The sequence below is a fragment of the Canis lupus genome, chromosome 1 (assembly GCF_003254725.2).
Source record: "Canis lupus dingo isolate Sandy chromosome 1, ASM325472v2, whole genome shotgun sequence".
Classification (NCBI taxonomy): Eukaryota; Metazoa; Chordata; class Mammalia; order Carnivora; family Canidae; genus Canis; species Canis lupus.
In genome coordinates this window covers 37,230,980-37,242,735 of record NC_064243.1, presented here as the reverse complement: position 1 = coordinate 37,242,735, position 11,756 = coordinate 37,230,980, and the positions used below count along the sequence as shown (strand labels likewise).

At 37.0% G+C, this 11,756-nt stretch overlaps 1 protein-coding gene across 7 annotated transcripts in view; it reads right to left on the bottom strand.

The window, feature by feature from the left end:
• Window positions 1-11,756, bottom strand: part of GRM1 (glutamate metabotropic receptor 1) — a 394,410-nt gene that overhangs the window by 345,714 nt on the left and 36,940 nt on the right. The gene's annotated exons all lie outside the window — the stretch shown is intronic.

Genomic DNA, 11,756 nt, shown 5'->3' with positions numbered 1-11,756 from the left:
TAATTGGTTATTTTTTGTATTCCTTATGCAATTCAACAGATACCCAGACAGTACTTTTTCTGCTGTTACCATTCTGATTCTTAACACTGACATTGTGGTGTGGAAATTTTCTGTCTCTTCAATACTGAATTGGAGCAGCAGTGATTGAGGAGATGGGAAAAGGAAAGCAAGAAAAAGTAGCACTGAAAGAGGAATGGATAAGAGCAGCCCCTGAAACAGAGCAGCAACTGACTCTAACCCACTTGGGTGAAAGCCAAATGGCCTGCTGCCTTCCACCACCTCCTGTGCTACATGAAGTGCCACTATCCAAATAAAATATGACAAGGAATAGATGTATTGTGTGTACCTGTCTGTCCATGCCGTAGCAGTGGTGGTACAGATAATTCATATTTCTGTTTGAACCACAATGCTTGGTGGTCTTAAGTCTAGTTATTGGAAAACCAGTCCCCAAGTACTTCTGTTTTAAATATGTATCACTCACTCTGTACTGTGGCTTCAATCACAAAACCCATAATAGATTTCATTGAAAATAAGAAAGATAAATTAAGGGTCATTTTTAATTATAACACCAAAAGAATAACAATTGACAAGCATGACAAACTCAGAGCAACACATAATACACTCACAGCAAAGGCTCCTTTTTGAAATGTGCAGTAAATCCAACAATCCATGTGGAGACTTGCACAGAAAAGGCTTTGCAAGCATGCCAGGTGTTGAGTGGGCACCACACTTCTTAGCAGAATACTGAGTTAAGAGTTCTCGATAAGCTTGGAAATGCACTTGTTCACCAAAACTTAGTAATCCTAACAGTCCATAAATAACCAGTTAAGTATCTTTCAGTCATAAATTTTAAAATGAGAGTATATTGAACTGTGTATGTCATTGACGGAAACAAAGAAAAAAAATTGCATGTTTGGATCAGTCCCTTAGCCATGGGGAAGTTCCTGGCTTCCTACGGGCATTTCTTACCATCAGGCAAGGCCAATGAAGAACAGACCCTTGCATCCCTAGAAAGAATATGCTAGTGTCAGCGTCTCTAGCCTTCTATCTTTATACCCATACTTTCCTCACACCTTGTCCAAGGTGATTCTGACTGAAAGAGATGAAAACTCATCTGGCTCTCCTATGGAGAAGGGAAGGAAGAAATGGCCTGTTCTTCATGCATGGTTAACACTGCATGAAGGCTCCCCTAGGCAGATGGGAAGGTGGAGACCTGGTCCAGAGCTTTGCTGGTCCTGAGGAGATGGCTTTTCCTAATTTGCATAAATACCATCTGACAAGAGGCAGCTCTTCTGTTGGATGTCTCCCATGAGCTCCAGACCTTTATATACAATGAATTATCTAAGATCTCCACCAGTTAAAATGGCATCCCAAACTTTGCAAGACTTCAACTGAGCCTCTCATCCTGCCTCTAATGCCATCCTTCCAGTTGCTCATGCACAACTCCTTGAAGGTCATCCCTGAGTCTTCTTTTGCACATTCACATCTATCAGGAAATCCCTAGGCTATACCTTTTAATTTATCACCATTTCCACTGCTGGCACCCTGATCCAAACCACCATCCAATTTTACTTGGAATATTGCAACAGACTTCTAATCAGATTCCCTGCATCACCCTCTGCCACCATAACTTATTTTCAACATAGTTGCTGGAGTGAACATTTAAAGATGAAAATCAAATCCCAAAAGCTCTCTATTTTACCTGTATTAAAAACTCAAGCCCCATTAATGGCCCATAAGTCCCCTCAGGGGCTATCCCCTGGTTCTACTCTGACCTTACCCTCCTTCCACTCTCCCCTCACTTACTCTGTACTAGAAAAATGCCTTCCTTCATGTTCCTCAAACACACTCATCATGCCTCCTCCTCAGGGCTTTTGTACTAGACCCTAACTCAAAACTCGAATAGTTTGCCTACCTGATTATCTCATTTTTGTGGGTTGAATTGTGTCCTTCAAGATATGTTGAAATCCTAATTCCTGATAACTGTGAATGTGACCTTATTTAAAAATAAGATCTTTAGATGTAATCAAGTTAAAAATACAGTCATTAAGGTGGGCCATAATCCAACATGATTCATGGTCTTATAAATAGTGGAGAGGATGCACAGAGGTCATATGAAGAGACAGTGGCAGTGATTGGAGTAATGTAGCTACAAGCCAAGGAATATCAAGGATTGCCAAGAACCACCAGAAGCTAGGATGAGGCAAAGGATTCTCCCCTAAAGATTTCAGAGGGACCATGGCCCATCAACATTGACTTAGCCTCTTCTAGCCTTGGAAGCTATGGGAAAATAAATCTCTGTTGTTTTAAGCCACTAAGTTTGTGATATTTTGTTACGGCAACCACAGAAAATGAATACACTCATCTTCCATTTTTCTTGCAGATGTTCCCTCATCAATGCAGCCCATGTTGACTACTTTATTTAAGATCTAGCCCACCCTGACTCTCCATATCACCATTCCCCTACTCCATAGCTTCATAGTGTTTGGCTTTTAACATATTATATAATTTAGTTATCATTTTTACTGTCTTTTTCCACTAGGATATCAGCTTTCTGAAAACAGAATTTTGTTGACTGATATATTCCTAGAACCTAGCACAGTGTTTGACACATAGTAGGTGATCAATTAATATTTGTCAAGTAAATAAGGAGAAATAGTGTGCCTCCTTTCTTTTAGAGTCTGGCACTGGGCTTTCTAACAATGAGATGTGCTGTAAGATTCCTTTGCTAATCAAGGCAATAATATTTTTTTGTGGAATGTACCAAATATCTACTTGTTATTTGCAAAGGGTTGACAACTAATACTTCTTCTATATGAAACACTATCAGGAAGCCATCAAAGCACTGAGATATATGGAATCCAATTTGAGGAAATATGGTTACATTGTTTTCATAGTATATGAACTCTGGAAAAATCCTTATTTAGATGGTAAAAGGCAAAATGATGTAAAGTAGATACAGGAAGAAAAGCAAATTATGGTTTCTATGAATTAAAATGTTCTTACTTGGCAGCATAACTGTAGTTCCCTAAGCTGCCAAAGCCCCTTGATTATATGTAATTTGGGCAGGTATTTTGGACCTCTCCACTTGACACAGAACCATGGTTTAAGGTCATTAAACTGTATGTGAAAGTAAGAAGGCATTGCTATGGGATATTTGTGTTAGATTTATTACTCTCCACTATTCACTAAAACATTGTTGTCTCTTATAAAAGAAGCCCAAGTAATTACAACTAAAAGCAAAAGGATCCAAAGTGATTTAACAGTAAGGCTCCTTGGGCCGCATTATTGTGAACCCAACATCTGAAAACAAACATCTTACTAATGAAGAAACCTGCCAGGAAGTGGCTGACTATGCACAGGCCAAAGGTGAGCCTATCCCTGGGCACAGGAGAAATGGTCATGGGAATGTGCCATGTCCCATGATTGGCTGATTCATTCATTAACTGATGTCCAGGTCTCTGGGTGACGTTTAATCCAGGCACACTACTAGTGGCCCTGAATTCAAGGTAATCCCAATGACCCTGCATGCTCTCAGGTATGGGGGGTGCCCAAGGGCTGAGAGGTGAATAGGCAGGCACACGAACCCCACACTGCCAGTCTTACTAGTCTCTTCTTAAATTCCCCCTAGGATGAAGCAGGTAACTAGAAAGACTACAGGGCAAAACACAGAAATGAGGCACCTCACACTTTAGAAGGAAAACATTGCCCAGTCTTACCTCTGCCATTTCTCCTCCTCCTCTAGGGAGAATAAGAAGGGATATGAGGTGATCTGTCTCTTCGCCTCCCATCCCATCCATCCATCTTTGGTACATGTGCTCCCTCAGGGTGACCTCATGGATAAAGTAGAAGTTTTAACTTTTTATCTCAGCATCCCTTTCAAACTTCAAAAGATAGCTGCTCCTAAAATCTAGTATTTCTGTAATGATTAAACATCTTTACAATCCTTAATCTTGGTGATCCTTATACATTTTAATTCATAGATTATATTAGCCATCAACTTTTCAAGACTAAATTGTGTCAATATTTCTATTCACTCCAAATGTGGACATCTGTGTATATACTTGATTGTCTTCATGGCCAGTTACTTTTTTTGATCCACATATGTTTGTTTTTTCTCAAAATTCAATTTTAGAATTTCACCTTCTCAGGTGCAGATACATGAGGCTTTGTTTAGTCATAGCTATTTTTCTCAATACCTTTCCAGATGATGCTTAATATTCTTGTCACCATTTAAAACAATTATTCAGTAACACTTGTAAGTATTTTTCAGTTGTTTTCTTCCCCATCACTTCCAGTTTTGCAGGCAGCAAGCTACAATGACTCCTAGATTTCCTTTTCATCTCACATTTGATATCTTGTAGCCTATAATTTTACAATTTATTATATTTTCATTGTGCTTTGTAGTTTTCAAAGTACATTCATATATACATGTCCTTTGATCTGGTCATGTAAATAAGTCAAGTATTAGCCCCAAATACAAATGAAACAACTTGCCCATTCACATAGCTAATAAGTGGTGGAGCCTTTTTTTAAGATTATTTTTTAATTTATTCATTTGAGAATGAGAGAGATCACAAAGTTGGGGCAGGTTGAGGGGGAGGTGCAGAGGGAGAGGGAGAAGCAAACTCCTCCCTGAGCAGGGAGCAGGGTGTGGGCTCCATCCCAGGACACTGAAATCATGACCCCAGTCAAAGGTGGCTGCTTAACTGACTGAGCCACCCAAGCACCCCTGTGATGGAGGCTTTTGACTTATCCCCTTCTTTCACATTTTACTACATTACACTTTACTCAAAAGTGCAAGCCTCTTCTTCATAAGAAAAGGTACTTTAGAATGTTTTCTTCTAAACCCTTGTAATGTCTTAGCCCACACTGAAAATATTTCGACTTACTCAGCTTTAGTGCTGGATACCCCCTTCCAGCCACTAAGGTCAACAAACTAACATAAAAACTGGCTAATCTTCTCATTGCAGAGCTGTCAATTTCTTCCCAGTCCTTCTGATCACAGTAATAGATATCCCCAGAGCTAATAAGTGAATGCTGAGATATCTAAATATACTTATTACATAATATATAATTGCATTTACTCCATATATATTTAACTAACATCATATTAATCTCAAATAGGGACAGAGTAGAAAGTGGGAAAGTTAGAGGAGTAACAGAGTAAGCATCTGGACACACATATTAAGGTGGCCACTGAGACCCTTTTGCACATTTTCTCTGTGCATAATCACCAGAAAACAATTTGGTTGACAGTAGGCAGCATTCTATATTCATCTTTGTATCCCAGGCACCTAGCACATCATAAACAATGAATGCTTGCTGGTGAATATATCAAGTGCTTTCAGAAATTTATAAAGAGTTTCTGCTTTCATCATCAATTCCTGCTCTGATCCTTTAACAGTCATTGTCTTTTGCTTTAGAATTAATTTTCTCTCACCCACACCATCTATTCCTTCCTCTATCTGGCATGAATTAGTAATCCTCATATTTTAGCATGGATTCCTTTATAATATGTCTGTGATAGCTATTTATGCCATTTGATCTCATAATTAGTAGCAATTCAATTTTTTTCAGGACCAAAAAAAAAACTCAATTTAGGTTCTGATTATTCATCTACCTTACTTTTGATGTAGACCCCTACTAAAAGCCTTTGACAGTAAAAGTAGATACTAACTATTGGTTCCTGCTTTTCATATTAATCACCTGATCTTTTGTGAGCATTTGGTATGGTGCTGGCAAATGTTCTGGATATTATAGAATAATGTACAAAAAGAGGGAGGGATAACACAACATTGCTGTGCAGATTTTATCCTGGTATTTTGAAGAAAATATCAGAAAATGTTACAGTTCAGACTTTGGATAGGGGTGGCTGAGAAGGAAAATTAGAAGGGAAAGAAAATACATATCCCCTAATAAATATCAGGGTGTAATATACTTTCATCCAATGGAAATATGCAACGTGTGCAGATTATCGGTCCAAAGCCAGCTAGCCCTCCCTCAGACATATCAGAGCCACATTCTATGTTTATCAAGAGGAGGAATGATTTTGAAAGGTTGAGAAAGGTTGGTTTAATCTATGTCGTTATTTCTTCTTCATGAAATACTAGTGTCATGGATGCTGCATTGTGCTGCCAAGATCCTGTCTTTAGCAATGAAGGATTTATTCCTTAGTTATTGAAACAATTCTCGGCTGTCAACCTTTTTCCAGAATTGCCTCCACTGAAAGAGTTCCCTCACTCAAGGTCAACTTCAAGGGCAGCCTACCACCAATAAAAATGCAGAGGTATGAAGACTCAGACCCTCGCCCTAATTGAATATAACTCTGATGGGTTCAATACTTGAGCTGCAGAGCTACCTGTCTGGTGACCATGGCTTTGTTGTGACCACACCACATCCCTCTACCCAATCCTTTTTCCTTCCTTCACATTTCCTCACAGTTGTGGATTCCAAAGCATCCCTAATACACTTCCTGCAGTACAATCTCCGTCTCAGAGTCTGCTTCCTGGTGACCCAACATAAGACAACTAAAAAGGAACAAATCTTAATAAAGCTTCATTTCTCTTAAAGAAAAGTCTTGCTTTTTCAGCCCATGGGATTATAGGAGAAATAAGATTAGAGTAAAACTCCAGAACTGCCTATGTGAATGAAGCCATGCCAGAATATTAAGCCCAAGATAACATGGCTTCTGTAGTTCTGCCTAACATGAGATCCATTTCTAATTTGGATTTCTATTTGGAATTTCTTCTGTGGAAAGTAAAATCCTTTCCTTTTACCACAGAGAAGAACATGAGGGCAGTGGATAATAGTCCAGGGCAGTGCTAGAGTGCTATATCAAAGAACTAAGTTGGAAATTATCTAACACAAAGTGTATTAGAAGAAGTAACCCCCCTTTAAAGATAATAGAGAAACACTCTGTACTTAAAGTGACCTCTGAATAATAATCACATGGACAAAGCCCAAGAATTTCTTGTCGATAAAATAATAACCTTGATGCAAAGAACCAAACCAGAGTGAGACAAGAACAGCATGAATAAAGAGAAGGACTCACAAATTTGGAAAAGAAATCCAGAGACCAAAAGCAGGTGTTTTCTCCCAGCCCCCTAAGGCTGTGTATCTCAATAGTTACTGAATCAGTACTAGACATTTCAGTCAAACGTTGCCTGATAGTATTTATTTATGATTGCTTCAGGTAAATGTCTATAGTCTTCATTTCATGGTGTAAATTTAGCCATTTTCAACTAATATTAATGTCATAAAGTCTCAAGCTAATAAGTCTTCCAGGTCATCATTTAGAGAAACCCTTGAATCAAGTGGATTTGTGAATGACTAGTAAGTCCGGATTCTGCTGCCAGGAATTGACAAATAGGTTTAGCAGCATTTCTTATGAGATGGATGTCAGAAACAAGTTTATTTAAGTCTGGTTTTGCTATGTCTTACGTTAACATCTTTAAAGTATTTTAATATAGATTCTACTACTCTACCTCATATAATAGCAAAACTTGCTGCTGCTGCTGCTGCTGTATAAATCCCAGATTACCTAGAGAACTCTCCTTTTTTCATGGTTGCCAGACAAGAAATCAGGCACCAAAACCATGTGAGAGACAGAAATGGCATGATTCCAAAGGAAATGTAAAGGCTTTGGATGCTTCCGGATAAGATTAAAATCCTGGCATTTTCTACTTACAAGTTAGGGGACCTTTGGCATTCTCTCTAAACATCTATGAGCCTCATTTTTCCCCTTCATAAATCTTATATAAAATACATGCCACAAGTTTGTTGTGAGTATTAAATGAAATCATGCATAGTAAGGGCTCAAAATGTGCCCATCTCTTCCTAATATAGTCTCTCAATTATGTTCTTTATGCTTTAAGCTTGAGAACAATTTTCTTGGGTATATTTAAATGGCATTAAAGACTAGTCCAGATGATCATTAAAAAAATAAACTTGTTAAAGGAAAAAATAACTTTAAGAGCATGGAAGAAAAGATGAAATGTTTTGAGGGCCCTCTATGAGACTATAAACTCAAGGGTAATGACCAGGTCCTATTTGTCTTGACTTCCCCAAGGCCAAACACAGGCACTGGAACATAGCAGAAAAACCTTTTACTAGTAGAATTTTATAAAGACTTAAATGAGTGGGACGCCTGGATGGCTCAGTGGTTGAGCGTCTGCCTTTGGCTCAGGGCATGATCCTGGAGTCCTGGGATGGAGTCCCACATCGGGCTCCCTGCATGGAGCCTGCTTCTCTCTCCCTCTGCCTCTGTCTCTGCTTCTCTGTGTGTGTGTCTCTCATGAATAAATAAATAAAAATCTTTAAAAAAGATAAGAGTAAATGAGCTTATATATTAAAAGCACCTTTATCACAGTCAGCATATCACAGTCAGCATATAGTAAATGATGGTAGGAAAGTTAGTGGTAACAGTGGTGGTGATACAAAACACACACACTCACTCACTCAAGCTCAATGACTTGTTTCGTTGGCTTCCCAGGATTTTTCATAACTTTCACAAAACAACGTTAAAAATCCTTCATCGGGATCCCTGGGTGGCGCAGCGGTTTGGCGCCTGCCTTTGGCCCGGGGCGCGATCCTGGAGACCCGGGATCGAATCCCACGTCGGGCTCCCGTGCATGGAGCCTGCTTCTCCCTCTGCCTGTGTCTCTGCGCCTCTCTCTCTCTCTCTGTGACTATCATAAATAAATAAAAATTTAAAAAAAATTCTTTAAAAAATCCTTCATCATGTGAAAATGTTGAGTTATATTTTAAATTCAACATGGAATCGTATTTGCTATTTAAACACAGCAAAGGGTAAAAAGAAATTTAACTAATGGACTTTATTAAAAGAATTCTATAGGGATCCCTGGGTGGCGCAGCGGTTTGGTGCCTGCCTTTGGCCCAGGGCGCGATCCTGGAGACCCGGAATCGAATCCCACGTCGGGCTCCCGGTGCATGGAGCCTGCTTCTCCCTCTGCCTGTGTCTCTGCCTGTCTCTCTCTCTCTCCCTCTGTGTGTGACTATCATAAATAAAAAATAAATAAATAAAAGAATTCTGTGGGTTGGGCACTGACTACAAGAAAGCCAGTAGATATGACTAAAACTGCCCTCCAAGGAATCTGAGTAATTGGTATTAACAATTATAAATGGAATAAAAAACATTTTATTATATTATAATATGATTTACATATTTAAAAGCTATTTCATATTCCTCTTACTTATGGTAAGACAACCTAGAATCAGTCATAGAAATATTTTTAATGTTTAACACACGAAAGTTATTTTAGAAAATTTTTAAAAGCTCAACATTAATATAATGTTATATGAGCATTGTTGTTCAGAAGCTTGCAATCTGATAAAGAAGATTTAATTAAATGTACAAAAATGACCGTGACGTTAAGACACAGTAAGTGTCCTAAGAGTTGTACAGGATCAAGTGTTCCCAAACATAAAAAAATGACAATGTTCACAAGAAAATGTTTTTAAATAATAATAATATATAACTTGGCACCCCACTTCTGAATAGTCTCCTTCAGTGGGTCTACAATGAAGTCTGAGAGTGTCTATATTTCAGAATTCCACATGTGATTTTGATGTTTGGGGCCCACTGATCAGAAAGATCAAAAACTCAATAGATTAAGGGCTATTAGAAATTTAGAAACCTCATAAGAAACACATAGAAGCAGAGGAATCCACAACCAATCTAATACATGAATTTTGTATTAAAATGTTTGAAGAAACTGACTACATTTTCAAAACACAGTTTTAAAATATATGCAATTATCAAATGATGTTCAATGATTACTGGATTATATATGTAAGGTTTTTTTTAATAAGGAAGTGCTATTGGGTAAAAATCATGTTTTGTTCAGGTAAGTAATTGTAATCACAAAAAAGAATTAGAACCTCAAGATATTCAAGTCGCTTATTTGCCTTTACTACTTCCTATTTGTGCTCTCTGATCCATGATATAGATGGTTTTCTTTTGATATTACTCTCAACTTGGTAGGCTGTACCATGAGTTCACAGCATGTATGTTTTCCAAGACAGATCATTTAATGATTATCTAATTACAAAGTTTTTAGTTTAGCTATGGCCTAGACTTTAATTCCAAATAGGCATTTCTCATGACTTACCACATTTTTGGGTCTTCTCTCCCTATATTACAAATAGATTTTAATTTTAACTCAGGATGAGAGAGAAAAAATGACAGAAATATTGGATGCAATGACATTCTTTATCACATCACAAATCTAAAAAGAATTATTTAGAGACTTTATGGTATTTAAATTACATATGCCATGATCCTGCCAATTATTGCCAATAATCAAGAGTTGTTTTGCAGGGAAGCTATAAATAAGCCTTTTAAAACACAAAGAGCTTTATTTTTTCTCTCTTCAAACCCTAGAATAACATGTTTAGAGTTGAGCAAAATGAAATCAGAGAAAATAAGACATAAAATCAGATCATTTTCCCTATTCTTAGAGTTGTAAAAGTCATGATTCATTTTATCATGTCATAATATAAACATGTGAAGTTTGGGAAACTGACTTGTAACAGCCCTGTAAGAATTATTTGCTGAGTCATTAATGGGATTCCTTTCATCTTCTGATCCTTATTTGCTTGTTTTAAGAATTTAACTTGGCTTTTTATAATAAAGGAAAATCTAAACCTAGTCCTTATCCTATGCTCTCATTTTTATAAAAAGAGCTTGTGATAGGTTAATTATAATCTATTTTGAAATCATTTAAATAGTTTAAGATGATTTTAAATAACTTTACTAAGAATCATGTTTGATTACTTATTTAACTCTTTTCTATTTTTACTTATTTATTTTACTTTATTTACCTGTTTCCTACTTGGACAATCATAATAGTTATTTTATCAATTTTACCTCTCTCATTCAAATAAAGTTTAAACATGCCAACATTTCTATTTTTGAAAATTGACTCTAAATTATAAGCAAAGTATTACCAAGGTAGAAACAAAACAGACCTCTTTATAATAATAGTGGCTGGAATATGTCTAAAATGACAGGGACATTTAATTTACATACTGCCTATTTCCATAGAAGATTTAAGGCATGTATCATACTGAATACATATTTGAGCAAAAAATACACAATAACCAAGTTTCCAATTCCTGTTTTACTCTCTGCCAGGACTTTATTTTCATTGCTGATGAGCTAATTTATTTCACTAACATAAGATCAATTAATAAACCAAATTGTTCTCTCAGTAAAATTTATTGATGCCAGAATCTAAGGAAGGTATCGTGCCAGAAACTTACTAGTTCTCTAGACAGCTGCTATTATTAGGCAAAATGAGCTCTAAGAATTAGCAATGTTTCTGGACTTTTCTTGTCTCCAGTAAGCATTGATATGGATCAGACTGTATGTAGTTAAATATGAAAGACAAAATAAAATCCCATCCAAACTATAGCTCAGGGAAATCAAATGTTGAATAAAAATGTCAACATTTTCTATTAAATTTTGGAGTACTGAGTGCCAAACAACCATAATTAGCAGAGCAAGGTCTCAAAGACCTGACAATGCCTTCTAAAGGTCCCACATTTGCAGGAGTCCTAGAATTAGACATTTTTACTGTTATCCCTCCCTATCTGTTATTACATTGACCTCCTCTTTAGCAAGTAATTTTAGACCTCTGTTTAAAAGTCTTTACCAGCAACAGGCATTTCACACCCCTATGATACAATTCATTCCATTTCAGAATTCTAAATATTTTTTTTTTGTTTATTCA